At 42.5% G+C, this 25,738-nt stretch overlaps 2 non-coding genes across 2 annotated transcripts; one reads left to right on the top strand and one right to left on the bottom strand.

The window, feature by feature from the left end:
* Window positions 1–6,357: 6,357 nt before the first annotated feature.
* On the bottom strand, window positions 6,358–6,464 carry LOC147928433 (small nucleolar RNA R71). The gene has a single exon (XR_015581101.1). It is a non-coding gene; the product is annotated as a small nucleolar RNA R71 (small nucleolar RNA).
* A 17,611-nt stretch (window positions 6,465–24,075) lies between these two features.
* LOC147928432 (small nucleolar RNA R71) lies at window positions 24,076–24,182 on the top strand. The gene has a single exon (XR_015581017.1). It is a non-coding gene; the product is annotated as a small nucleolar RNA R71 (small nucleolar RNA).
* Window positions 24,183–25,738: the final 1,556 nt, after the last annotated feature.

Genomic DNA, 25,738 nt, shown 5'->3' with positions numbered 1-25,738 from the left:
CCTATTAACTTTGAGCTTTGAGTCGATTTCTTTCAGTTTTCTTTCAAAATGTCTTCAAGGTCTAGAGAAACATCACAACAAGCTGCTATTCGTGAAGCTGAAGGCAAGAAGGCTGCTGATCGATTCATGGATCATAGTGATGCATCGCTAGTCACAAAAAGTGAAACTGGTGAACGCACTAAACCACATACTCGATGAGGCAAACGACCGAGTGCTGGCTCAAGTAGGGGGTCGAGTGGCGTGTCGAAGAAGAAAAACCAACCTGCTGAGGAGGATCCAGAGCGAACAGAGAGTGATGAGGAGATGAAGTTTACTCTTGAAGAGCACATAAGAAGAGACAAAGCAAAAGGGAAGAGGCCAGCTGAACCCCAACAAGAAGAGAATAAAAGTGAAAAAGAAGAAGAAGTGGAAGAAGAATCTTGTTCCCAAACCCCAAGCCAACTCTATGAAACTTTCATGAAGATGAGCTTCCAAGGAACAAGATACCCACATAGGGAGACCATGGAGAAGCTGGGTATTGCTGAAGATGTTGAGTTTCTTCTTGAGAAATGCAATCTAAGCAAATTCATGGGATTGTGCATGGAGGGGTATAGGGAAGAGAGCTGTGAATTTCTATCAACTATCAAGCTGCATCTCTTCATAAGTATGGACCAAGACATGGGAGCTGGTTACATTGACTTCACCATCAAGGGCAAGAAGTATGAGCTGTCACTCAAGTAGCTAGCCACACTCTATGGGTTTGAAGTTGGAAGTGAAGAGGACATGATCATACCAAAGGAAAAACTCTTTGCTGTCTGGGAAACAATTGGAGACAACAAGCTTTATTCTTCTTCCAAGACCAAGATTTCAAAGATAAGGAGTCTAATCCTAAGGTATTTCCATAAGGCCTTAGCAAACACATTCTTTGCTAGGAAGGAAACTGGAAACTTGAATGAGGGAGAGCTTAAAATGATTGATGTAGCACTCTATGGGATCATCACACAAGCAAGAGATGGGTCCATTATCCTTGGGAGTAGTGTTGAAACAGATTTGGCTATGGTCATCATTGACCATTTCATCTATTATAGAAGTTGGGTGAGCAAGCTACACAAGAGAAACTCAACTGGAGTTCTAACCATTGGAGGCATCATCACTCCAATCCTAGTAGCTGCCAACGTACCACTTCAAGGAGAGAGGCCAAACCAAGATGGATAGACACCCAATATCTCACTTCCACTCTCATTCTAGCAAAGGAGTTGCACCATGGAAGCACCTTTTCAACTTTGAGCATCCAACAGTGGGGAAGACTCAGCTTGTTCTACCTAATCATGCACTCACCACCATAAGAGAAGGGATAAACATTGACTTTTGGCCAGCTGCTGAGTTTTTATTTGATGGTACAGCCTAAATGAGAGAAGACCAAGCTAGAGATGTGGAGATGGCTGATGGGGAAGAACAGTTTTATTTTGACGATTATGACCCAAGTCGAAGGGATAGTAGAGGAGTTAAAGAGACTAGCAAGAGGGTGACACGTTTACAAAAGTGGAACAAATGGCATGGTAAGACAGTTGAGAAGCTGAAGAAGAAGTTTGGAAAGATGACTAAGACCATAAAGGATTTAAAGAAGGAAATTGCTGAGTTGAAGAGTGAAAACTCATCACAAACACCATCTAGACCATTGAGGAGGAGTAGCTCAACTAGAGCATTGTCTAGAGCTGAAAACCCGGTGATACCAGCAAGAGCCTCGCTGCATGAGCCAATTCAGAGGGAGAGAGGTCAACAATTTCCGAGGCACTTGACCGGTTCACTCGAGCACCCACTCGACTGAGCACCTCCAATGCACCCGTCCGAGTACCTGCCCAGACCTCCCTATGGTTTTCCAACTCCAACAGGCTATCCACCCTATTCTTATGATCATACTTACCCACCCTTTCCACCTCAATACTTCATGGACCCAGCCCTCCTGCAACAATACTATGGGCAGCAAGGTAAACCATTCTTCCCACAACCAACAACTCGACCAACCACCTCGACTGCGCACTCGACCGAGCACTCGATCGAGTCCCAATCGATGTCCATAGTCGAGTACCCTGTTTCTCCATCTCCAAGTCAGAATCAAGACCCCAACTACACCTATGACAGCATGAGTGATGCTGTAGACAACTTCTTCCACAACCCATGAGGTACCACAATCACCATTTCATTATAAATACCATTGCATTTCTTGTTTTGTTTTATTTTAAGTCTTGAATCCTCTTTCAAAATTTTCATACACAAAGGACTGTGTAATTTATGTTTGGGGGAGGGTTTGAGATGACATTTGACATTGTTTTCTATTTTCTTAGTTCAAATTTTTATCATTATCATGTTAGTAGTTGCATTTCATTTACGGCATAGAAAAGACCAAAAAAATTGAAATTTTTTCACAAAAATCTTAAAAAAAAGAAGAGAAATAGAGTGTTCATGTAGTTTACATTGCATATTATGATCTTGTTTAGCATTTTTCATATAGGATTGTTTCATAATTTGCATTAGAGATCTATGATGAGTTTAGCCTTGTTAACTTGTGTAAATTCACTAAACTAGGATCAATGCCCAAGTTAATAGTACTTTGATGCTAGTTGAGTGGTTAGAAACATAAGATTGAACCAAGTCTAGAATTCCTATATTGCATTCTGTCTAAACTGAAACATGTTGTGATTTGAAACCATTTCCTATTTTTAAGAACCTAATATTGACTTTTAAATATCAGTTTGTGCATTGCTTAAATTCATGGATACTTTATAAATATTTGGATCATCTTTCTCATTTTTACCACTCTTGTTGATACAAGTAGCTGATATCATTATTGAATCAGTTTCCCCTACCCTTAACCAACCTTTCTTTCAAGCCTTGTTATATCTTGTGTGTGTGAGGCCTATTTTAGGATTGAGCTTGGTTGAAAGTGTTACATTTTTCAAACTAGATAGGACTAGGTGGTTTAAATTCTGGTTTGGGACTTGGTGTGTTCAAAAAGAAAAGAAAAAGAGTGAAAAGAGAAAGAAAAGGGTAAAGCCCTTAGGAGGGAAATGTTTTAAAGAAAATTCAAACACTAAGTAAAAGAATGGGAGTATTAAAATTTCTAAGTAAGGTTATAGTCAAAGAAAAGAAAGAAAGAAAAGAAGAGTCTAGTAAAAAGCTTTATGACTTGGGAAACAAGTAAGAAAAAGAACCTTTGCATTTAAGAAAGAAAACCCCATTCCACTAGAGAATTCAAGTAAGAAACCCCTCCTAGGACTGAAAAACAAAAGAGAAAAAGGGCAAAAGAAAAAAAATGAAGTTAAAGGGTAGAACTAGGACATTATGGGATTAGAATGATAGAAACAAACACTTTGGGTACCTTTGGGTAGACAAGGTTCTGTTCTTGTATGTGTCTAAGTGATCTTACCTTTAGCATTCTTCTAAAGCTCAATCCACTTTTTGTGAGAGAACCCTTATGTTTGATAAGCCCCACTCAAAAGAGAGACCATTTTTGTCTCTAAACCCTTATTACCAAGCCAAATGAGTTCAAGCATTGCATAAGTAGATTCATGTTCTTGTTTACTGAATGTTAAAGGAAATGGTTGATCTGAATGCATGTGGAAGTCTAAGGTTTGAATCAGTTAAGGTTGTGAAAGGCTTGTCTAAAATCTTTAAGTACACCTCATTCACCTTGCATCCTAGTACTAGTGACATTGATTCTAGCTAGTCTATTAGCATGTTTAAGGTTCTGAGATCCCACTTTCAAACCTCACTTCCCTACTCATGTCTTGATTGTTTGTTTGAGGGCAAACAAAGACTAAGTTTGGGGGTGTTGATGTTCATATATTTTACCTTGTTTTACCTTAGTTTATTTACACATTTTGCATGATTTACTAGCTTGTTAGGTCATCATTGAGTAGTTTTAGGGCTGTTTATGCATTAGAGTAGATTTGCATTGCATTGCACTGTTTCTTGCATAAACAGGTGATTTAGGACCCAATGGAGCATGGAGAAGTCCTGAAGGAGTGATATGTCTATATTTTGCATCTCCTTAGCATGCATTTGTCATACATTTAGCTAGGATAACTAGTAATTTTGCATCATTTTAGAACCTCTTTTATACACTTTGCATGTTTAGGAAGTTTTTGCATCATCCTTGCATGCATTGTGCATTTCGAAGTATTTCAGGTGTTTAGGAGACGTCGGAGACGCACACAATCAAGCAACTCTCAACCTCCACAATCGAGCCACTTTCAACCTCCACAATCGAGCCACTCTCAACCTACGCAATCGAGCCACTCTCAACCTACTCAATCGAGCCATCACTGGAGCCACCGGTCTAGGGATTCAGCTTTTGACGTCTTCATCAAAGTTGTAGAGAATTGAGTCATCTTTCTAATGCCGATTATTTTAAGCCAATCGGAGATGTGGTTCAAGAGTTATAATCGTTTTAGTAGATGCGTATACACCCAGCTCGAGCCACTTTCACCGACCACGCTCGAGCCACATTCACCGACCATGCTCGAGCCATTTTCACTCGCACGGCTCGACCCACTCCTACTCACACCAATCGAGCCACTGGACGCACACAGACAAAATCACGCATGCCAGGAAGACGCTCCGTCTGACACGCTTCAGGAGACTCCCGAACCGACGCTCTATCTTGTCGTTTTAAGTTTTAGGGATTCACACGTTTTTACTATAAATACGTTTTGTTAAGTCTTTGTGGAGACATCTTATCTTTTATTCTCGTTTTGTTCTTAAGGTTCGACCTAGCCACCTAAAACGTTTGAGACTTTGTATCCAGATATCTTTTAATCCGTTTAGTTTTTGCATTTGATTTCTTCTGCAAAGTTGTTCATCTCATTCTTGTCTATATTATTATGCTTTGTTCAATATTTTCTGGATTTATGTCTTTGGTGATGATTTCCGGATCTGAGTAGTGCTAGAGTTCTTGGGGATGGGATAGATTAGGTGGAGGATCTTAGGATGTAGAGTGTTTAAGCTTGATTTGTATGATTCCCTTCTGGACTAGTGTTAGAATTACTAGTTTCTCTCTGATCAATTGGAACTAGGTTCTAGACATTTCCACACCCAAAAGGTGTTTGATGAAATGTCTGACCAACTAGTGCTAGAGACTTACGTTCCTAGTCTAAGAGATTAGTTGTCTAGGATGTTTGTTGACGTGAATGAACTTTTTTTTCATGACATGCTTGATCATGTTTCTCTAGAGAGAGCTAGGTATGGAAGTGGTTGAGTCTGAGTAGCTTTTGCCAAGAGATTGGATTAGCCAAGTTGTGATGTTCATTGTTTATGGATAGTTTGCTTGTCGTATGTTAAACACTCTGTAGACTAGGAGACTCCACCGACATCAATTACTCCCATCCTTAGGACTTTTATCTTTTTGATTGATATTACATTCCTGAGACTGTTTCATTTGTTCATGCTTAGAATCGTTTTCGGTTCCACTTATTCTTGTTCGCTTCTTGTCATACATTTTCGTTTCTAGTTCTGTGACTGATTTCCGTTTTGCATTCTGATCACTCTAGGATTGTTAGACATAAAAACACTCTTTTTGAATTGGCTTAACTTGTGATTTCTTGATTGCATCTTGAGTGGTAGCAACATCCCATTTGGATTGACACCTTAAGTACTACAACTGCATAAGGTTAATTGAACCTACTAGGAGACACACAAAAATCTTAGTATCAATTTGGCGCCGTTGCCATTTGGGAATTGTTTTGTTACATTTAAGATTTCAAGTTTTGCAAGATTAAGTTCTATCCCACTTATCATTCTGAGTACTGACTTGTTTTGGTTGTCTGCTTGTTTGTTTTGCATCTCAGGAACCTGTTGATTGCAATGTTGCATGCACACCAGATCAAGAGGACATCAGAACTTCCTTTGTGCTATCGACGATATCAACCGGTTACAACGACCACGAAAAGCTCGTCAACTCAATGATCATCCCGCACCCGTCACAATGGAACAACCAAATGGACCACATCTGGGACCGCGAAACATTGGTGCTGATATGCACCGAACACTCATACTCAGCGTGCTGGAATCGTCCCTCCCGCCATGCAGAACAACAACTTCGAAATCAAGAGTGGTCTGATCTCCATGATCCAAGGAAACAAGTTTCACGGGTTGCTTATGGAGGATCCACTCGACCACTTGGACGAGTTCGACCGCCTGTGCAGTCTCACCAAGATCAATGGCGTGAGTGAGGATGGTTACAAGTTGCGCCTCTTCCCATTCTCCCTGGGAGACAAAGCTCATCAATGGTAGAAGAACCTCCCCAAGGGATCAATCACCACCTGGGATGGTTTCAAGAAAGCATTCTTGGCCAAGTTTTTCTCCAACTCCAGAACAGCACGTCTCAGGAATGAGATTTCCAGCTTCACTCAGAAGAGCTCAGAATCATTCTGTGAAGCCTGGAAGCGTTTCAAGAGTTACCATAGCCAGTGTCCACACCATGGTTTCAGCAACGAGTCACTGCTGAGCACTCTCTACCATGGTGTACTACCAAAGATCCATATGCTGCTTGACACTGCTTCTAATGGTAATTTCCTGAAAAAAGACGTTGAGGAAGGATGGCAACTGGTGGAGAATCTCGCTCAGTCTAACGGCAACTAAAATGAAGACTATGACCGCACAGTTCGCGGCAACGCTGGGTCTGAGGAGAAGTACAAAAAAGACCTCAAGAATGTCAATGAGAAGCTTGACCGTATCTTGCTAAGCCAACAGAGGAGCGTCCACTTTGTATCTGAGGATGACCCTTTCCAAGTTCCAGATGGGGAGGGTGAGCAGACTGAGGAGATCAGCTATGTCCAGAATCAGGGTGGGTACAACAAAGGTTACAACCAATACAAGGCAAACCCCAATTTGTCTTACCGAAGTAACAATGTTGCCAATCCACAAGATCAGGTGTATCCGCCTCAACAACAACAACAAGGTCAACAAAAACTTTTTTGTGCCTTACAATCCGGGATTCGTTCCCAAACAACAATTCCAGCAAGGTTACCAGGCTCCCTCAGGACCACCGCCATGATTCCACCCTCAACAAGTTCAGCCTACTACAGTCCCAGATCAAGAAATGAAGCAAATGATGCAAAAACTTCTTCAGGGTCAAACTAGCGGTTCTATGGATAATGCTAAGAAGTTTGCTGATCTTAGTCAGAGGATGGAATGTTCCTACAATGATCTGAACGTCAAATTCGAAGCGCTGAATTCGAAGATAAAGTACATGGAAGGCCAGTCCGCATCTACTTCTGCACCAAAACCTGACCAATTCCCAGGAAAGGCTGTTCAGAACTCCAAGGAGTTCGCCAATGCCATCACGCTGAGAAGTGGGAAAACATTGCCTCCCAGGCAAGGAGTACCAGACGTCATTGGAGACAGTGAGGAATTAGATGGGGAGGATTTTGTTAAGGATGAGGCTCAGATGGAAAACCCAGTCGAAGCAGTCAAGGACTCGGTTGAACCAGTGAAGAAGTCCGAACCTGAAGCTATTAAGGAACAGGTTGTTTCTGAAGACAAACCTGTGAGATTCATCCCTCCACCATACAAGCCTCCTATACCATTCCCAGTGAGGTTCAAGAAGCAGCTTACTGAGAAGTACAAAGCCTTGTTCGAAAAACAAGTCAAGGAGATTGAGTTGAGGATGCCATTGCTGGATGCATTCGCACTTGTTCCTCACTACCAGAAATTCCTCAAGGACTTAGTGATGGAGAGATCAAAAGAAGTTTAAGGCATGGTGGTACTAAGTCTTGAGTGCAGTGCAATCATCCAGAAGAAGATTGTACCTAGGAAGCTCAAAGATCCTGGATCATTCACTCTACCTTGCTCTCTTGGACCTATGTCTTTTGACAGGTGCCTATGTGATCTTGGCGCTTCAGTTAATCTTATACCACTCTCTGTTGCTACGAGGTTGGGTTTTACAAGGTTCAAGGGTTGCGACATCTCTCTCATCCTTGCAGACAGATCAATCAGACTTCCAAATGGTATTTTAGAAGACTTACCCATCAGGATCAGAGACGTTAAAGTGCCAATCGATTTTGTGGTTCTGGAGATGGATAAAGAACCGAAAGATCCTCTGATCTTAGGAAGACCGTTCCTGGCGACTGCTGGAGCCATCATTGATGTCAGAAATGGCAAGATTGATCTCAATCTGGGCGACGACTTCATTATGAGGTTTGACATCAAGGATACTTTGAAGAAGCCAACAATAGGAGGACAAGTCTTCTACATTGAAGAGATGGATAAGTTGGCTGATAAGTTGTTGGAGGAATTAGCTGAGGAGGATCATCTCAAAACTGCACTAACCAAGGATGGAGAAGAAGGGTTCTTGCATGAGGAGACCACTTGTTACAAGAATCTGCTAGATTCCTACAAAGAAACGGATGGATTAGAGGAATTCGAGCAGCTATCTGATGCAGAGGAGGTACATGCAGTTGAGACAGAGAGTTCAGAACGTGATATCTCCCGCTTGACCAACGTCAAGACCCAACTCGAAACACCGACGTCCCGCTCAATCGAGTCGCACCCCTCCCACTCGAGCGTGATCACTCCTGACTCCCATGCTGATGACTGGTCAGAACTGAAAGCTCCGAAGGTAGAACTCAAAACTCTCCCTTCTGGACTCAGGTACGTTTTTCTAGGAACCAATTCTACTTATCCTGTCATAGTGAATTCTAGGATGAGTGATGATGAATTGAGGATGCTAGTAACTGAGCTTAAGAAGTTTAGAAAGGCTATAGGTTATTCTTTAGATGATATCAAAGGAATCTCACCTAATCTTTGAACACATAGGATCAATCTTGAAAATGAGTCTTATGCTAGTATTGAACCCCAAAGGAGATTAAATAATAACCTGAAGGAAGTAGTAAAGAAAGAAATTTTAAAACTTCTTGATGCTGGAGGTATCTATCCTATCTCTAATAGTACTTGGGTATCTCCAGTGCACTGTGTACCTAAGAAGGGAGGCATAACTGTGATCAAAAATAAAAAAAATGAGTTAATCCCAACTAGAACCATCACAGGACATAGGATGTGCATTGATTATAGGAAGTTGAATGTTGTATCTAGTAAAGATCATTTTCCTCTTCCTTTCATTGATCAAATGTTGGAAAGACTAGCTAGTCATCCTTATTACTGTTTCCTTGATGGGTATAGTGGATTCTTCCAAATCTCTATTCACCCAAATGATCAGGAAAAGACAACATTGACCTGTCCTTATGGCACTTTTGCCTACAGACGCATGCCATTTGGTTTGTGCAATGCTCCTGCCACCTTTCAAAGGTGCATGACATCAATTTTCTCGGATTTGATTGAGGAGTCAGTGGAAGTGTTTATGAACGACTTCTCTGTATACAGTTCCACTTTCTCCTCCTGTTTGTTAAATCTGTGCAGGGTATTAACACGACGTGAGGAGACGAACCTGGTGCTGAACTGGGAGAAGTGCCATTCATGGTTGAAGAAGAGATCGTTCTAGGACACAAGGTTTCTGAGAAAGGAATTGAGGTTGACAAAGCTAAAATTGAGGTCATGGTTCAGCTTTAACCGCCTAAGACAGTTAAGGACATCAGAAGCTTTCTGGGACATGCTGGGTTTTACATGAGATTTATCAAGGACTTCTCAAAAATTGCAAGACCTTTGACAAGGTTGCTGTGCAAGGATGTTGAGTTCGAATTTGATGCAACATGCTTGGAAGCTTTCAGCAAGATCAAGGAGGCCTTGGTTTCGGCACCCATAGTTCAAGCTCCGAATTGGGATCATCCGTTTGAGATTATGTGTGACGCGTCAGACTTCGCAGTTGGAGCAGTTCTAGGACAGCGTATTGACAAGAAGCTTCATGTCATCTACTACGCAAGTCGCACCTTGGACGAGACACAAGGAAGGTATGCTACCACAGAGAAGGAACTCCTAGCAGTTGTGTTTGCATTCGAAAAATTCAGGAGTTACCTTGTGGGTTCGAAGGTCATAGTGTATACTGACCATGCTGCTCTAAGACACATCTACTCGAAAAAGGATACCAAACCAAGACTGTTGAGATGGATCCTGCTTCTTCAGGAGTTTGACAAGGAGATAGTTGACAAGAAAGGCATAGAAAACAAAGTTGCTGATCATTTGTCTAGAATGAGGATTGAAGATTCTGTTCCCATAGATGATTCAATACTTGAGGAACAACTTCTGGTTGCCTAGGTTTGTGAGCGGATGCATGACACATGGGTTGAGAACCTCAGAATCAGATGCATGGCGATCACTTATGAGACTGCACCATGGTATGCAGATGTCGTGAATTACAAGGTTTGTGGAGAAGTTCCTGATGACATGGATCTCTACAGGAAGAAGAAAATTTTCAGGGAGGTCAACCACTACTTCTGGGATGAGCCTTATCTGTACAAAAGAGGTTCTGACGGTCTATTTAGGAGATGTATAGCAGAAGGGGAAGTGCAGGGAGTACTTGAATATTGCCACGGTTCCAGCTATGGAGGTCACTTCGCCACATTCAAGACAGCTCAGAAGGTTCTTCAAGCGGGTCTCTGGTGGCCAACCTTGTTCAAGGACGCTCACAGTTTCATCACCAAGTGTGATGCTTGTCAGAGGATGGACAACATCACAAGGAGGAACGAGATGCCCCAGAATCCAATCCTGGAAGTAGAGATTTTTGATGTTTGGGGTATAGACTTCATGGGACCTTTCAACCCTCCATCAAATGGTAATGTCTATATTCTGGTGGCAGTTGATTATGTTTCTAAGTGGGTTGAAGCCATTTCCAGTCCTACCAATGATCACAAGGTTGTTCTGAAGCTGTTAAAAAGTATAATTTTTCCAAGGTATGGGATACCCAGAGCAGTGATCAGTGACGGTGGAACTCACTTCATCAACAAGGTGTTTGAAAGCATGCTGAAGAAATACGGTGTCAAGCACAAGGTGTCTACTGCGGACAGGTTGAAGTCTCGAACAAACAAATCACGGGTTATCTGTCAAGGATTGTCGGGGTTTTGAAGAAAGATTGGTCTGTCAAGCTGGACGAGACTCTCTAGACGTACAGAACAGCGTTCAAGACGCCAATAGGCAGAACTCCATTTCAGTTGGTGTATGGTAAAGCATGTCATCTCCCTGTGGAGGTTGAGTACAAGACGCTTTGGGCTATCAAGTTGCTGAACTTGGATATTGATACAGCCCAGGCCAAGAGGACCCTTGATCTACATGAGTTCGAAGAAATCAGACTTGATGCCTATGAGAGTTCAAAGATTTACAAGGAAAGAACAAAGAATTTTCATGATAAGAAAATTGGTTTCAAGGAGCTCAAGGCTGGGGATCAAGTTTTGCTTTTCAACTCCAAACTTAAGTTATTTTCAGGAAAGCTTAAGTCTAGGTGGTCTGGATCTTTTGACGTCAAGGAAGTTCTGCCATTCGTAGCCATCACTCTTTTGAACAAGGATGGTAGCGAATTCACTGTAAATGGTCAGAGAGTCAAGAAATATTTAGCTGATCAAGTCCGACCAGAGGGGTCTTCTGTGCTCCTCTATGAACCCAAAAAAGCATAAAATGCGGAAAAGTCAAGCTAGGGACTTTAAACAACCTCACTTGGGAGTAAGTCCCAAATGTATCACTGTAAATATTTTTTTTAGGATTCTTGTGTTTTTAATTTTTGTTTTGGGTTTTGTAGTGTTCAGGAATCTACAGAAGGGAGTCTAAGCAACAATAAAAAAATTGCGGTTAAAAGAGTGAGTTTAGAGTGAAGTCAAGAATAATGAATTTTACAGAAGAGATTGAGGATAAAAAAATTATATAAGGGAGAAGCAGATTCAAAGAGAGACTGTTGGTTTAATGCGGGAACAGAAGACAATATAGAGAGGGAATCTTAATTATTGGTTTTACCAATCTTCTCCTCTCACCCACGTGCCCATCACTTCACCTTCTTTCACCCTTTGTTCCCCCCCACTAGACAAACAACCTTTATGTCTCATCCTCTCACATCATCCCACCACCCTCCCTTTCTCCCCCACTTGCACGACCTCTTCACCATAACTCTATTTATTTAACCTCTCTTTCACTCTCAACCATCACCAACCAAAACATATCATTACACTATCTCTTACTTCACTTTTTCTCACTTCACTCTTTCACCATTATTCAAGCAGCCTCATCAACTCTCGTCACTGCAACCACAGCCGCCGTACGTCCACTCCGCTGAGGCTGTTCGCTCGTCGTCTCTCTCGCGCCATCCGTTCGAGCAACATCTGTATTCGTCGTTCGAGCCAACATCGCTGTCTCGCCGGTCCGACACACTCAATCGAGCCATATCCGTACGTGTCCGTCGAGACCACCGGATCTGCCACCTTGTCACCCCTGCCGTGCTGCCGAACTCGAGTCGCCACTCCATCCGCTAGCTCAAATCACACCTGCGAAGTATCAATCTAGCCATTCTCGTGACCACTCGACACATCCGCTGCACACCAATCCGAATAGCGTCAATCGAGCCACGGACGAACTCTCTATCGAGTCACAACCCGGCCATGAATCGAGCCACCATCTCGAACCATCTCAATCGAGCCATTCTCACAATCCCTCTCGAGCCACACTCTCGTCACCATTCTCCACTAACCACTCGTTCCGGTCGCCAAACTCTCGCTCGTGATACCACTCTCGACTTGATTTTCAACTCGTTCAACACAAGCAACCGAGCCACTGCCAACTTCACCAATCGAGCCGGTTTCAACTTACCAATCCCGACGCACTAATCGAGCCAACTCCACTGCACACGCTCGTTTGGTTTATCCTCCCTTTGCACTTTCAAGTTTAAATCTTCATAATTGCTTTTGTCACTTGTGCACTAACATATTGACGCTTACCTTTGAGTTCATGATGTCTCAGCAGAGCAGAAAGAGTGCTGAGCTAATAGAGGAAATGAGAGATGCCTATGGTTGTAAGGCAGGAGAACGCTCATCGCCTAAGTCTATGACAAAGCGTTTCTTATCAATGAAAAACATGGTCGGCGGAGTTGTTGGGGGTTCAGGCCAAGAAGCAGGGTCAAGCAGACCTGCCAATCCGCTCACTAAGAGCAAGAGTCGCGGCAAGAGACCAGCACAAGCTTCTAACTCAAGAGAGGAAGACAGTGATTACGAAAAGGAGGAACCTGAGTCGCGCTCAAAACAAGCTCCCAGGAAATCTGTATGACGGAATCTAACGAGACGAAGTTGACTCCCAAGGAGTACTACGAGCTGTTCCAACAGTGTGAATTCAGTGGAACAAGATATCCGCATCCTGAGAAGATGGAGCTATTAGGGATTGGGGAGGATGTTCAGTATCTATTTTGGCGGTGCCATTTGGAGAGAATTTTGAACACCCCCAAGAGTGGATACAGAGAGGAGACAATCCAGTTCCTTTCTACTCTGGAGATGCACTTGTATGCGGATGAGCCAGGCATGATGTCTGATAGAGGCCTGGGCTATCTTACATTCTGCGTTCATGGTCAATTCTACACACTTACTTTCAGAACCATCGAAGAGATTTTTGGATTTCCCAGTGGAACGGGGACTACACCGCAGATCAGCACTCTGGGCGACGATTGGGAGCACGCCTACATTCACTTCGTCAAAAACAAAGGCGCTGAACCTGAGAAGCCCAATGTTGCGTTACTTCCAGAAGGCGGTGGCCAACGCATTCTATGCCAAGGAGATTAAGGGATACATCACGAATGGCAAGCTTGAAATGATTGATCTAGCGCTCAAGGGACTCTCATTCACGGCGATGGATGGCACCGAGCTGCAAGGTGACACATCCAATACTTCCATCTCGCTCTACCTCATCAATTACATGATGTCATACAAGACTTGGGTCTCGCAACTCAACAGCAACTACTCTCCCGGAGTGATATGTATGGGCAGCGTGGCGACTTGGTTTCTTGAGGCAGCTGGTGTTCCATTATCTTCCGAGCCACACCCACCACGCTGGATCGACGTGAACAACATGCGACAGTTGCGCACTCTAGAGCGGGGTTTGAGGCAGGGACGGTTGATTCAAAAGTTTGTGCATCCGGAGGTTGGTACCTCGAGATTACTCCTGCCTTACGTCGAGTTGACTACTATCTTGAGGGGTGAACATTTCGAGTTCATACCTCCCACGGGCACTCTCTACGAATCTGGGGAAGAGGTGCAGCGAGCAGAGATTGCAGAAGCAAGGGCAGACCCGATGGAGGAGGATACAGAGGAGTACCGCCCAGAGCAGTTCTACTTTGAGGAGTACACAGAACCAAGAATGGCTAAGGGAGTCAGAGCAGCTCATGAACGCCTCAACAAGCTTCAGTGTTGGGGGGAGGCCAGAGACAAGGCGTTCAGCAGCTTCACCAAGACTATGACGAACTTCATGCGTAAGTTTAGCTGCTCGACTTCCACTACCGCCGTCCCTAGGTCTATCCCAGAGAACACCAGATCCATGCCGGGATGCGCCTCCATGACACTCGAGCGAACACTATCTCCGCTTCCCTCTCCAGCACGTCAATCTTCATATGTGCCACGGGAGAGTCAACCTTCACCCACTCCTCCACGCCACTCGTCACACGAGTCTAGGGAGAGACAGAGACGTGGTTTGCGAGGTTCCAGAGCTTCCTCCAGTCAGTGATCCGCGCGTCGTTCTGCAGCTTAAGATGAGCATGAGGTTGAGAGTGAGGCTGAGCAGCGAGTTGAACATCAAGGTGATTATCAGCCTACTGAGGTTGTTGTGTTGGTATCAGACCATGGCGAGTCTAAAGTCGATGACATGCAGTGTGACGAGCAGCCGAGCATGTATCAGAACACGCAAGCGGTTGAGCAGCAAGTCGACCAACCAGCTGAGGTCACACCTGCGGATCTGGAACAAGGTGAAGGACAAAGTCAATATAAAGCTCCTCCTTGGGCGAGCTCCGACTCCTTCTTCTACTACTGAGGTACTCCTACCTTCCTTTGTATATACCATTTCATTCCTGCATTGTTTGTGTTGATATTCTCAAATTGTTCTGCAAATTTTTCTTACACAGGAGACTGTGTAATTTAAGTTTGGGAAAAGGTTTGAGATGATGTATCTGATCTTGTGTTCTGTGATTCTTATTTCATATTTTTGTATCATATCATGTTTGAGTCTGCATTCATTTATTTGCATAAAAAAAACCAAAAAAAATGAAAAAACTTGAAAATTTCCACAAAAACAAAGTGTTCATGTAGCTTGCACTTGCATATTAGGATTGAGTCTAGTGTCATTCATATAGGGTTGTTGCATTTAACATAGGGATTAATGATGATTGTAACCTTGGTAGCATGCTGGATTCAATAGGATAAGATCAAGGCCCTTGTTATTAGTTCTTTGATGTATGTTGATTGAATTTGAAAACGTAAGATTGAAGCATGTTTTGAATTGATGTCATTCCCTATCTACCTGAACCTAATCCTGACTTTGGAACAGTTCCCCACACCCTTAACCAACCTTTCTTTCAAGCCGATTGTATTCTTGAGTGTCAGGCCTTTTTCCAAGTTGAGCTTGTTAGAAAGTGTTAGGTTTTAACCGACAAGTGTAGGATCCTGTGTAGTTCTAGTTCGCGTTATCTGGACTAGTAGGACTAGGTGAGAACTCGATCTTGGGCATTGGGTATGGATTTATGCAGAAAACTGAACGAGTAAAAAGAAAGTAAAGGGTAGAAAGTCTTTAGGGGGGAGATGTGTTTTCAAGGTTTACAAGTCTAGTAAAGGATTTGGGTTGAGCAAAATAATGAGTTACTGGTTCTGGGCATAAAATGAAAAGATTAGACAAAGAAAAGAAAGTAAAATGTTTAAGATGTCTAGTGAAACTGACTTTCTTTGTGGTGTATGAATGAATGATGTATGGAATGATGATGTATGGAATGAATAAAAGTCAGGGTGTTTCAATTCCCCTTATGCAGTTGCAGTATAAGAGGTGTCAATCCTATCCGAGTGATTGTGAACAATTAAGATGTGCATATGAGTCTAAGTCAAGCCAATTGTAAAGATTGTTTGTCACTAACAATCCTAAAATGAGATATAAAATGCAGAAAGTAAAAACAACTAGAACAGGATACTAAATGTAAACAGAACAAACAAATTAAAGCTATAATGAAACTAGAACAAAGATAGAAACTATGCTAATGAACTAATGCAAGACAAGTAATGAACAAGAAACTACGTGAATGCAATGGAAATGAAACAGGAATGAAACAAGACAATCACAAATCAAAAACACAAGTTCTGGGGATGAACTCGAGCAGCACTCGACCGAGTGTAGGTCGAGTACGTGGTCGAGCTAGACTTAAACGTGAAAACAGAGCAACACAAGAAAAACAGAGCAATGCTAAAACTAATCAAACAACAAGCAAGCAATGATATTTAGACTAGGATTTCAATAAACAAAGAAGGCCTTGAGGAGGGATTCATGGGCTGAGCTAATCATTGTGGTTATCTAACTTGGTCAACAAATCTCAAGCAAACATTGAGCTGATCTCTAGACATACTATTCTAATACATGTTTAATCCACTCTCATGGCAAGAAACAATCAAACCTATGCAATTCTAGACTTGTTCTCACAAAGAAAAGAATCTACACAAGCAGGCATTAAGCAATACATCTCAAACCAAACAAGACTTCTAATCTCTTAGCAAGCCTAATGGTAAGCTCTAGATCTAGCCTTATCTATGCTCCTTAGACATTGGTGTGATGCTAAGATGCTTGAAATCAAACCCTACCCTCTCAGATATAGGATCAGCATTAAGATCATCTAGCCTAGAAGAGATCTACAACAATCAAGCTTGACCAAATCAAACAAACCACAAGATCAACCCAGCCTAACCCATCCTCAAGGTCCTAAACAAACTACTCACAAGAACACATGGTGAAATATGTCAAAAACCCAGAAAATAATGAAACTTGCATCATTAAAAAGATGAAACAGAGATCTACAATATTGATGAAGAGATAAAACTCGAAATCTTAATACTTTGAAAGTTATGAAACAAACAAAATATAAGAATCTAGTCTTTCTCTCTCAAACAAGTACAAAATCTAAAAATAAAAGAAAAGTGCAAAAGGAATAATATCTAAAAAAGGTAAAAACTAGGTTTTAGACTCTCTAAAAAGCTGGACTCTTTGGTGGCTGCAGGTACAAGGGCTTTATATAGTGGTGAGGTGGAAGCCCTAAAAATACAAAAAGTCAAAGTAGTCAACGGCTCGGTCAACTCGACCAGTGCTCGGTCGAGTGGCTGGTCGAGCTGGCTTCTCTCGTGCGTTCTCCACTCGGTCGAGTCCTCCTCAGCACACGGTCGAGTGGTGGTCGAGTGGTGCGGTCGAGTTGGACTCCGGACCTTGATTCTACAGCCTTAACTCTCTTGTTTTCTCCTCAGGATTGCTTCACTTCTCCTCAGCATTGCTTCCATGCTCCTTAAGCTCCAAAATCACCTGTTTATGCATGAAAAGATGCAAATGCAATGCAACTACACTCTAATGCATGATTAGTCCTAAAGCTACGCAATAATGGCCTAAATGGATAGCAAAAGATGCAAAAGTTGTGAATAAATTAAGGGAAAACAAGGTAAAATATATGAACATCAACACCCCCAAACTTAGTCTTTGCTTGCCCTCAAGCAAATAATTAAGACAAAAGAAGGTAGGTGAGGTTTGAAAGTGGGATCTCAACTCCTAAAGCTTGCAAATAGACTATCTAGAATCAATGTCCAAGTTACTAGTACTATGATGCAAGTTGAATGAGCTATACTTAAAGACTTTAGACAAGCATATCACAACCTTCATAGATTTGAGCCTTAGACATCCACATGCATTCAAATCAACCATTTCCTTTAACATTCATTAATCAAGAACATGAATCAATTCTATGCAATGGTTAAACTCATTTGGCTTGACAGTAAAAGGTTTAGAGACAATGAAGGTCTCTTTTTAGAGTAGGGCTTATCAATATCAAGGTTCTCTCATAAAAAATGAATTGAGCTTTAGAAGAATGCTAAAGGTAAGAACACTTAGACACATACAAGAACAAAACCTTGTCTACCCAAAGGCACCCAAAGTGTTTATCCTATCAATCTAAACCCAATTGGTCCTAGTGCTACCCTTTAACTTCTTTTCTTCTTTTTCACCCTTTTCTCTTTTGGTTTTAAAGTCTTAGGAGAGGTTTCTTATTTGATCTTTCTAGTGGAATGGGGGATTCTTACTTATTTGCTATGGTTCTCTTTTCTTCTTATTCTTAAGACATATAAGCATTTTGCTAGACTTCTCTTTCCTTTCTTTCTTTTCTTTAACTAGAACCATCTTTAAACAACCTTATTCTTCCCATTCTTTCACTAGACTTTAAATTTTCTTAAACACATTCCCCTCCTAAAGACTCTAACCTTTTCTTTCTCTTTTTCCTCTTTTCTTTTCATAATAGCCAAGTCCCAAACCCAACAAGTGAACCACCTAGTCCTATCTAGTTTGAAAAATGCAAACTAGAACTACACAAGGCTTTACTCTTGTCAGTTCAAACCTAACACTTTCTACCAAGCTCAATCCCAAAAATAGGCCTCACACACACAAGAATAAACATGGCTTGAAAGAAGGTTTGGTTTAGGGGTAGGGGAACTGATTCTTAATGAGGAAATCAGCTACTTGGATCAACAAGAGTGGTAAAAAGGAAGAAGATGATCCAAATATGTATGTGGTATCCATGAGTTTAAAGCATTGCACACATTGATAATTGAAAGTCAATATTAGGTTCTTATAAATAGGAAATGGTTTCAAATCTCAACATGCTTCAATTTAGACCAAATGCAATGTAGGAATTCAAGGCTTGGTTCAATCTTATTCTAACCACTCAACTAGCATCAAAGTACTATTAACTTGGGCATTGATCCTAGTCTAGTGAATAAACAAGCTAATAAGGGAATACTCATCATAGATCCCTAATGCAAGTACTATACAATCCTACATGAAACATGCTAAACAAGATCCTAATGTGCAGTGCAAACTACATGAACACTCTTTTTTTTATAAAGATTTTTGCAAAAATTTTCAAATTTTTAGGGTTTTTCTATGCCTTAGATGCTATGCAAGTATTAACATGATTATGCTAAAAAATTGAAATAAGAATCACAAAACACAATGTCAAATGCTATCTCAAACCCTCCCCCAAACTTAAATCACACAGTCCCTGTGTGAAAGAAATTTGATTGAGGATTCAAGATGAAAAACAAAAAACAAAACACAATGTCAAATGCTATGATATCTACAAGGGAAGGTGATAGTGGTACCTTAGGGATTGTGTAAGTAGTTGTCCACATCCATCTGCATGCTGTCATAGGAGTAGTTGGGGTCTTGTTGGTGACTTGGAGGTGGAGATTGGGGCAGCTCGACGATGGGGATCGACCGGGACTCGGTCGAGTACGTGCTCGAGTGGGGGGGTCGAGCTGGACCACGAGTGTCAAAATGTTGACCTTGCTGCTGGTAGAACTGCTGGTAGAGTGCTGGATCCATGAAGTACTGGGGTGGGATGGTAGGGTAACCTTGATATCCTGGATAAGCAGCTGGAGGTGGGAAACCATAGGGTGATCTGGGCTGGAACTCGGCCGAGTGCATTGGGGGTGCTCGGTCGAGTGGGTGCTCGAGTGACCCGGTCGAGTACCTTGAAAAGGGTTGTTCTCGGGTACTTGAGCTCCTCTCCCTCTGATTTGGCTCATACATTGAAGCCCTAGCTGGTTCCACAGGGTTCGCAACTCTAGAAAGTGCTCTAGTTGAGCTACTCCTCCTCAAAGGGCTTGATGGTGTAGGTGAAGAATTCCCACTCTTCAACTCAGCAATCTCCTTCTTTAAGCCCTTGATGGACTTAGCCATGTTGGTCACCTTCTTCTTCAGCTTATCAAACCTCTTCCCATGCCATTTGTTCCATTTTTGCAGAAGGGTTAATCTCTTGGTAGCCTCCCTCACTCCTCTACTATCTCTTGGGTTGGGCTCATAATCCTCAAAGTAAAATTGCTCCTCCCCATCAGCCATTTGCACATCTCCAGCTTCATCAACTCTAAGTTGAACTATCCCATCAAACAAATGCTCCTCAGCTGGCCAAAAGTCAATGTTGGCTCCTTCTTGAATGGTGGTGAGGTCTTGGTTAGGCAAAATCAGTTGCTTTTTCCCAAGTGTTGGAAGTTCAAAGTTGAAAATGTGATTCCCTTGATGCATCTCCTTGGCTAGGATGAGAGTAGAGGTGAGGTAGCTAGAGTCAATCCATCTTGGTGAAACCCTTTCTCCTCTAAGTGGAACCTTAGCAGCTTGAAGGATTGGAGTAATGATTCCCCCAATGGTTAGTGCTCCTCTTGATCCTTTATTCTCCAACTTGCCTACCCAACTTCTCAAGTAAATCATGTGATCAATGAGCACCATTGCTAGGTCAGTCTCCACAGTGCTCCCAAGAATGATGGTGCCATTTCTTGCTTGGAAGATGACTCCATTGAGAGCCAAATCAATCATCTTTAGCTCCCCCTCATTAATATTCCCAGTTTCCTTCCTAGCAAAGAAGGTGTTGGCAAGAGCTTTGTGGAAGTACCTTAGGACTGGGCTCCTTATCCTTGAACTCTTGGAATTGGAGGATGAGTAGTATTTGTTGTCCCCAATGGTTTCCCACACAACATAGACCTCTTCTCTTGGAATCATCAAACTCCTATTGCTCCCAACCTCAAAACCAAACACATTGGCTATCTTCTTCATTGAAAGTTCATACCTTTTCCCCTTGATTGTGAAAGCAATGTGACCAGCTCCAAACTCAGCATCCTTCCTTGCATATGTATGCAGCTTGACTGTGGCTAGAAACTCACAACTCTCTTCTTTGTAGCCCTCCATGCACAGCCCCATAAACTTGGTTAGGTTGTTTTTCTTAAAGAGGTACTCCACATCTTCACCAATGGCTAGCTTCTCCATGGTTTCCTTGTGTGGATATCCAGTCCCTAAGAACTCCATTCTCATGAAAGCATCATAGAGTTGCCTCTTTGACAACCCACAGGACTCAGCTTCTCCATCATCCTCTATCTCTTCTTTTTCACTTTCTTCCTCACTCTCATTCTCACTCTCCTCTTGTTCAACCTCAACTGCTGGCCTCTTCCCTTTGGCCTTGTGTCTCCTCATGAACTCATTGAGAGTTGACTCCCTTTCCTCCTCACTCTCAGTCCTCTCAGGATCTTCCTCAACTCTCTCTCTCCTTGGACGCGGCATCTGGCTCGACCGGCTGCTCGAACCACCACTCGGTCGAGTGCATGATCGAGTGGGGCGTCGAGTGGCCCTTCCAGCTTCTCCTCTTGATTCAAGGCTAGCATCATGACGTTCCATAGAGGTTGCAGCGGTTTGTTGAGACTTCCTAGTGATTCTTGAAGACATTTTTCAAATAGAACTGAAGGGAATAGACTCAAAGCTCAAAGTTAATAGGTTAGTGAACCAAAAACTTGAAAGAACTAAGCTTGAGCAAAAGATAAGCTATGAGAGAGACTTTAAAACTTTAATTCAATGGTTTTGAGCAAATGAGAGAATGTGAGAGGCATAGTTTCGTGCAAGGTCTATATAAAGAAGCTATGGGGACAAAGAGACAAGGGTCGAGCGTCCATACCATTCAAATTTGAAATGGGAATCTTTGACCTGCTTTTTGCTGCCACTCGACCCCACACTCGACTGTACACGGTTGAGCACCTTGACCAAATTTTGAAATTTCAAAATTTTTTTTCTTGTTCTTCCCTCCACTCGATCGTTCTAGTGATTTGAAGATCAAATGGGCCTCAATTCCTTTCCAGCTCGGTCGAGTACCTCTCGTGGGTAGGTCGAGTGGGCTTGCGAGTCTCCTTCTCCAAGTCTAATTCCCTCCTTACCCAACTACATTCTCACCTAAAGGCCTGTCCAACACAAACAAAAAAGAAAACACATCAAAACTACAAGGAAAATAAATCATATTTACAAAGGATACCTTAGGGACTTCCTCCCTAGTGAGCTTGTTTAAAGTCACTAAGCTTGACTTTGGTGTCCTTTTTAGACTTGGTTTAGATACCAAGGAGGTGATGAAATCCTCCCTGGAACCTCTTGATCACTGTGAAGTTGATCCTTGATCACCTCACCCTTAACACACAAACCATGTTTCTTCTTGATTTTGAGCCTTGGTCTTGCCTTCCTTAAGGACCTCTTGTTCAGCTTAACTTGAAGATCCTCAACCATACTAGTCAACTCTTGAACTGACCTCTTAAGCTTTTCCACAGAATCATCTTGAAAGGAGAGCTTAGCCTTTGGAGTTGCTTCACCACTTGAACCTTCTTGACCTGCGTTGTCCTTGATAGTAAAAGGTTGATCATCAATGGTAGGAAGGTTGGTTGGGTTATAGATGTTAAACTTCATGGCTATATCTTCAGCAATGTTCAAGGTCACAAGACCCTCTTTGACATCAATAACTGCTCCAACAGTGGCTAGGAATGGCCTTCCAAGAATGATTGGATCTTCAGGTTCCTTGTCCATCTCCAACACCACAAAATCAGTGTGAACCCTTGCCTTCCCTATCTTGACTGGGACATTCTCCAACCTTCCAACTATCTCTTTGTTTGACCCATCAGCTAAACATATATGAAGGTTGGTGGACTTGAAATCAGTTCTCCCAAGCTTTTGTGCTATGGAGTATGGCATCACACTTGTTGAAGCTCCCAAATCACAAAGGCATTGGTTGTAGTGAAGATTGCTAAGTGTGCAAGGCAGATAGAATGGACCTGGATCCTTAAGCTTGATTGGAATGATAACTCCTCCAAGGTCCTCAAGATCCTTCTCATCTTGAGCTTCAGCCTTCTTCTTTGACAAATCAAGCAAAAAGTCTTTGTAGAGAGGATATGGATCATACTGTTCCAAGGCAGGTCCTCTCTCTTCTTCTTGGTAAGCAATGGTGATCTCTTGTATGGCCAACACTTCCTCAACCACAGCTTCTTCCTTTAAAACCCTCTCTTCTTCTTGTTGCTTAGCCATCATCTCCTTTCTCTCAATGATTTCCCTAAGCTCCTTAATCTTTCGTGCTTTGAAACGTCCTGGGAATGGAAGAGGTGGCTTGTAAGCAGGAGGAATGTACTTAGCAGGCTTGACAGCTTCTGAGTCTGCAACTCGATCGACCACTCGAGCATGCACTCGATCGAGTGGCTGTTCGAGTACCTGGTCGAGTGCAATAACGGACTCCAGTTGCTTTGCACAAACGTCACTTGGGGCTTCAGTAACTAATGAATTCCCCCAAACTTGGACTTCACTGTCCTCAGTGACTTCCTCATCAGAGATATGAATGGCTTTTGCAGTGAACTCCCTTGGATTTTGAACAGCTTTTCCAGGGAGTTGGTTGGGTTTAGGAGCTGAAGTAGAGGCAATGTTACTCTCCATATACTTCATTATGGAGTTGAGACCTTCAAACTTCATGTTCAGATCATTATACTGTGATGTGAGCCTTTGATTCAACTCAGCAAACTGCTTGGCTTCCTCAATCTTGCCTTGTGTTTGCCCAATCAACAACTGTTGCATCATTGCTCTTAAGTCTTGTTTCTGGCCTTGGTTAGTCTGAAACCCTGGTGGGGGACACAATTGGGGCTGGAACACTTGGTGTTGTTGCTTGGGGATGTAGTTTTGTTGCTGTTGAGGTTGAGGAGGTGGATAGACCTGGTCTTGAGGGTTGGCCACATTGGTGCTCCTATAAGAGAGATTGTTGTTCTTGAAACCTCCTTGGTTGTAGCCTTTGAATCCTCCCTGGTTCTGCATGTAGCACAACTCAGCAAATTCAGGCTCCCCCTCTTGAACTGGAGCTTCCTCTTCACCAATGAAGTGAATGGACTTGGATTGGCTGAGGAGGATCTTGTCAAGCTTCTCATTGACCATCTTCAAATCCTTCTTATACTTGTCCTATCATAGTCCTCATTATAATTGCCATCAGATTGAGCAAGATTCTCAACCAATTCCCATCCTTCTTCCACATTCTTGTTGAGGAAGTTGCCATTAGAGGCTGTGTCAAGAAGCATTCTTATCTTGGGAAGCACTCCTCTATACAAGGTGCTTAGAAGTGACTCATTGCTGAAGCCATGGTGAGGACACTGAGTTTGGAATCCTTTAAACCTCTCCCAAGCTTCACAAAAGCTCTCATTATTCCTTTGAGCAAACCCAGAAATCTCATTCCTCAGCCTAGCAGTCCTTGCATTGGAGAAGAACTTGGCCAGAAAAGCTTCCTTGCATGCATCCCATGTGGTGATAGCTCCAGTAGGTAGAGTCTTCTCCCAAAGGTGAGCTTTGTCTCCAAGAGAAAATGGGAAGAGCCTTAATTTGAATCCATCTTCACTCACTTCATTGATCTTAGTGAGTCCACATATTCTGTCAAACTCATCAAGGTGATCTAGTGGATCCTCCATTGGCAACCCATGAAACTTGTTTGCTTGTATCATTGAGATCAATCCACTCTTGATCTCAAAGTTATTGTTTGCTACTGAAGGTGGCACAATTCCAGCCCTTTGGTTGTGGGTATTGGGTGCATCTCCTGCACCAATGTGCCTTGGTCTTTGCTCATGGATAGCTTGTTGCTCCATGATGTCTTGACCTTGTTGTTGTTGAACTACTCTTCCTTGCTTATGTCTCAAACCCTTCTGTAGCCTGTGGATGTTGTCAATAGGCTGTTGAAGACTATCTTTGCCTTTTGACCTTGTGTGCATCAACAAACTCTACTACGGACTCGAACAGGTACACGGTCGAGCGCAGGCTCAAGCGGGTGGTCGAGTCGACTGGGAAGTAATGGCTAATTTGATCCGGCTTCTGGCTTGACCAAGTGCTCGATCACAGCTCGGTCAACTCGACCAGTGCTCGGTCGAGTGGCTGGTCGAGCTGGCTTCTCTCGTGCGTTCTCCACTCGGTCGAGTCCTCCTCAGCACACGGTCAAGTGGTGGTCGAGTTGGACTCCGGACCTTGATTCTACAGCCTTAACTCTCTTGTTTTCCCCTCAGGATTGCTTCACTTCTCCTCAGCATTGCTTCCATGCTCCTTAAGCTCCAAAATCACCTGTTTATGCATGAAAAGATGCAAATGCAATGCAACTACACTCTAATGCATGATTAGTCCTAAAGCTACACAATAATGGCCTAAATGGATAGCAAAAGATGCAAAAGTTGTGAATAAACTAAGGGAAAACAAGGTAAAATATATGAACATCATCTAGAGTCCTTAGAAGAAAAAAAAAAGAACCTTACTGATAATAAAGATTTCCCAATCCGCTAGAATGATAAGAATTGAGCTCCTCCTAAGACCGAGTCTAAAGAATGAAAGAATGGGTTTGAGATGAAGTTTCTGATGAAGGGTAGAGATAGGACCAACTTCGATTTGGAATATTCTTTGGGTAGACAAGGCGCTGCTCTTGTATGCATCAGTTGGTTTCAACCTTTAGTCTTCTCTTAAGCTCAACTCCTTTTCATGAGAGAACCTTGTTCTGTATTGATAAAACCACTTGAGAAGGAGACCATCTATGTCTCTGACCTTTCGCCCTAGCCAAATGAGTTCAATGACATTGCTTAGCTTGATTCACGGTTCTCTGTTAATGAATGTTAAAAAGAATGATTGATAGGATTGCATGTGTAGATTAAAGAATTAAAGTTCTATCACCATGCATCATAGAACTAAAAACAAGGACCTTGATTCTAACTACTCTATCCAGTATGTTTTAGGTTCTGAGACCTCATCTTCACACCTCTCTTCCATA

The sequence above is a fragment of the Camelina sativa genome, chromosome 14 (assembly GCF_030686135.1).
Source record: "Camelina sativa cultivar CO46 ecotype springtype chromosome 14, ASM3068613v1".
In the NCBI taxonomy this organism is placed as follows: Eukaryota; Viridiplantae; Streptophyta; class Magnoliopsida; order Brassicales; family Brassicaceae; genus Camelina; species Camelina sativa.
Note: the sequence above shows the minus strand (reverse complement) of the source record. Positions and strands in the feature narration are given on the sequence as shown.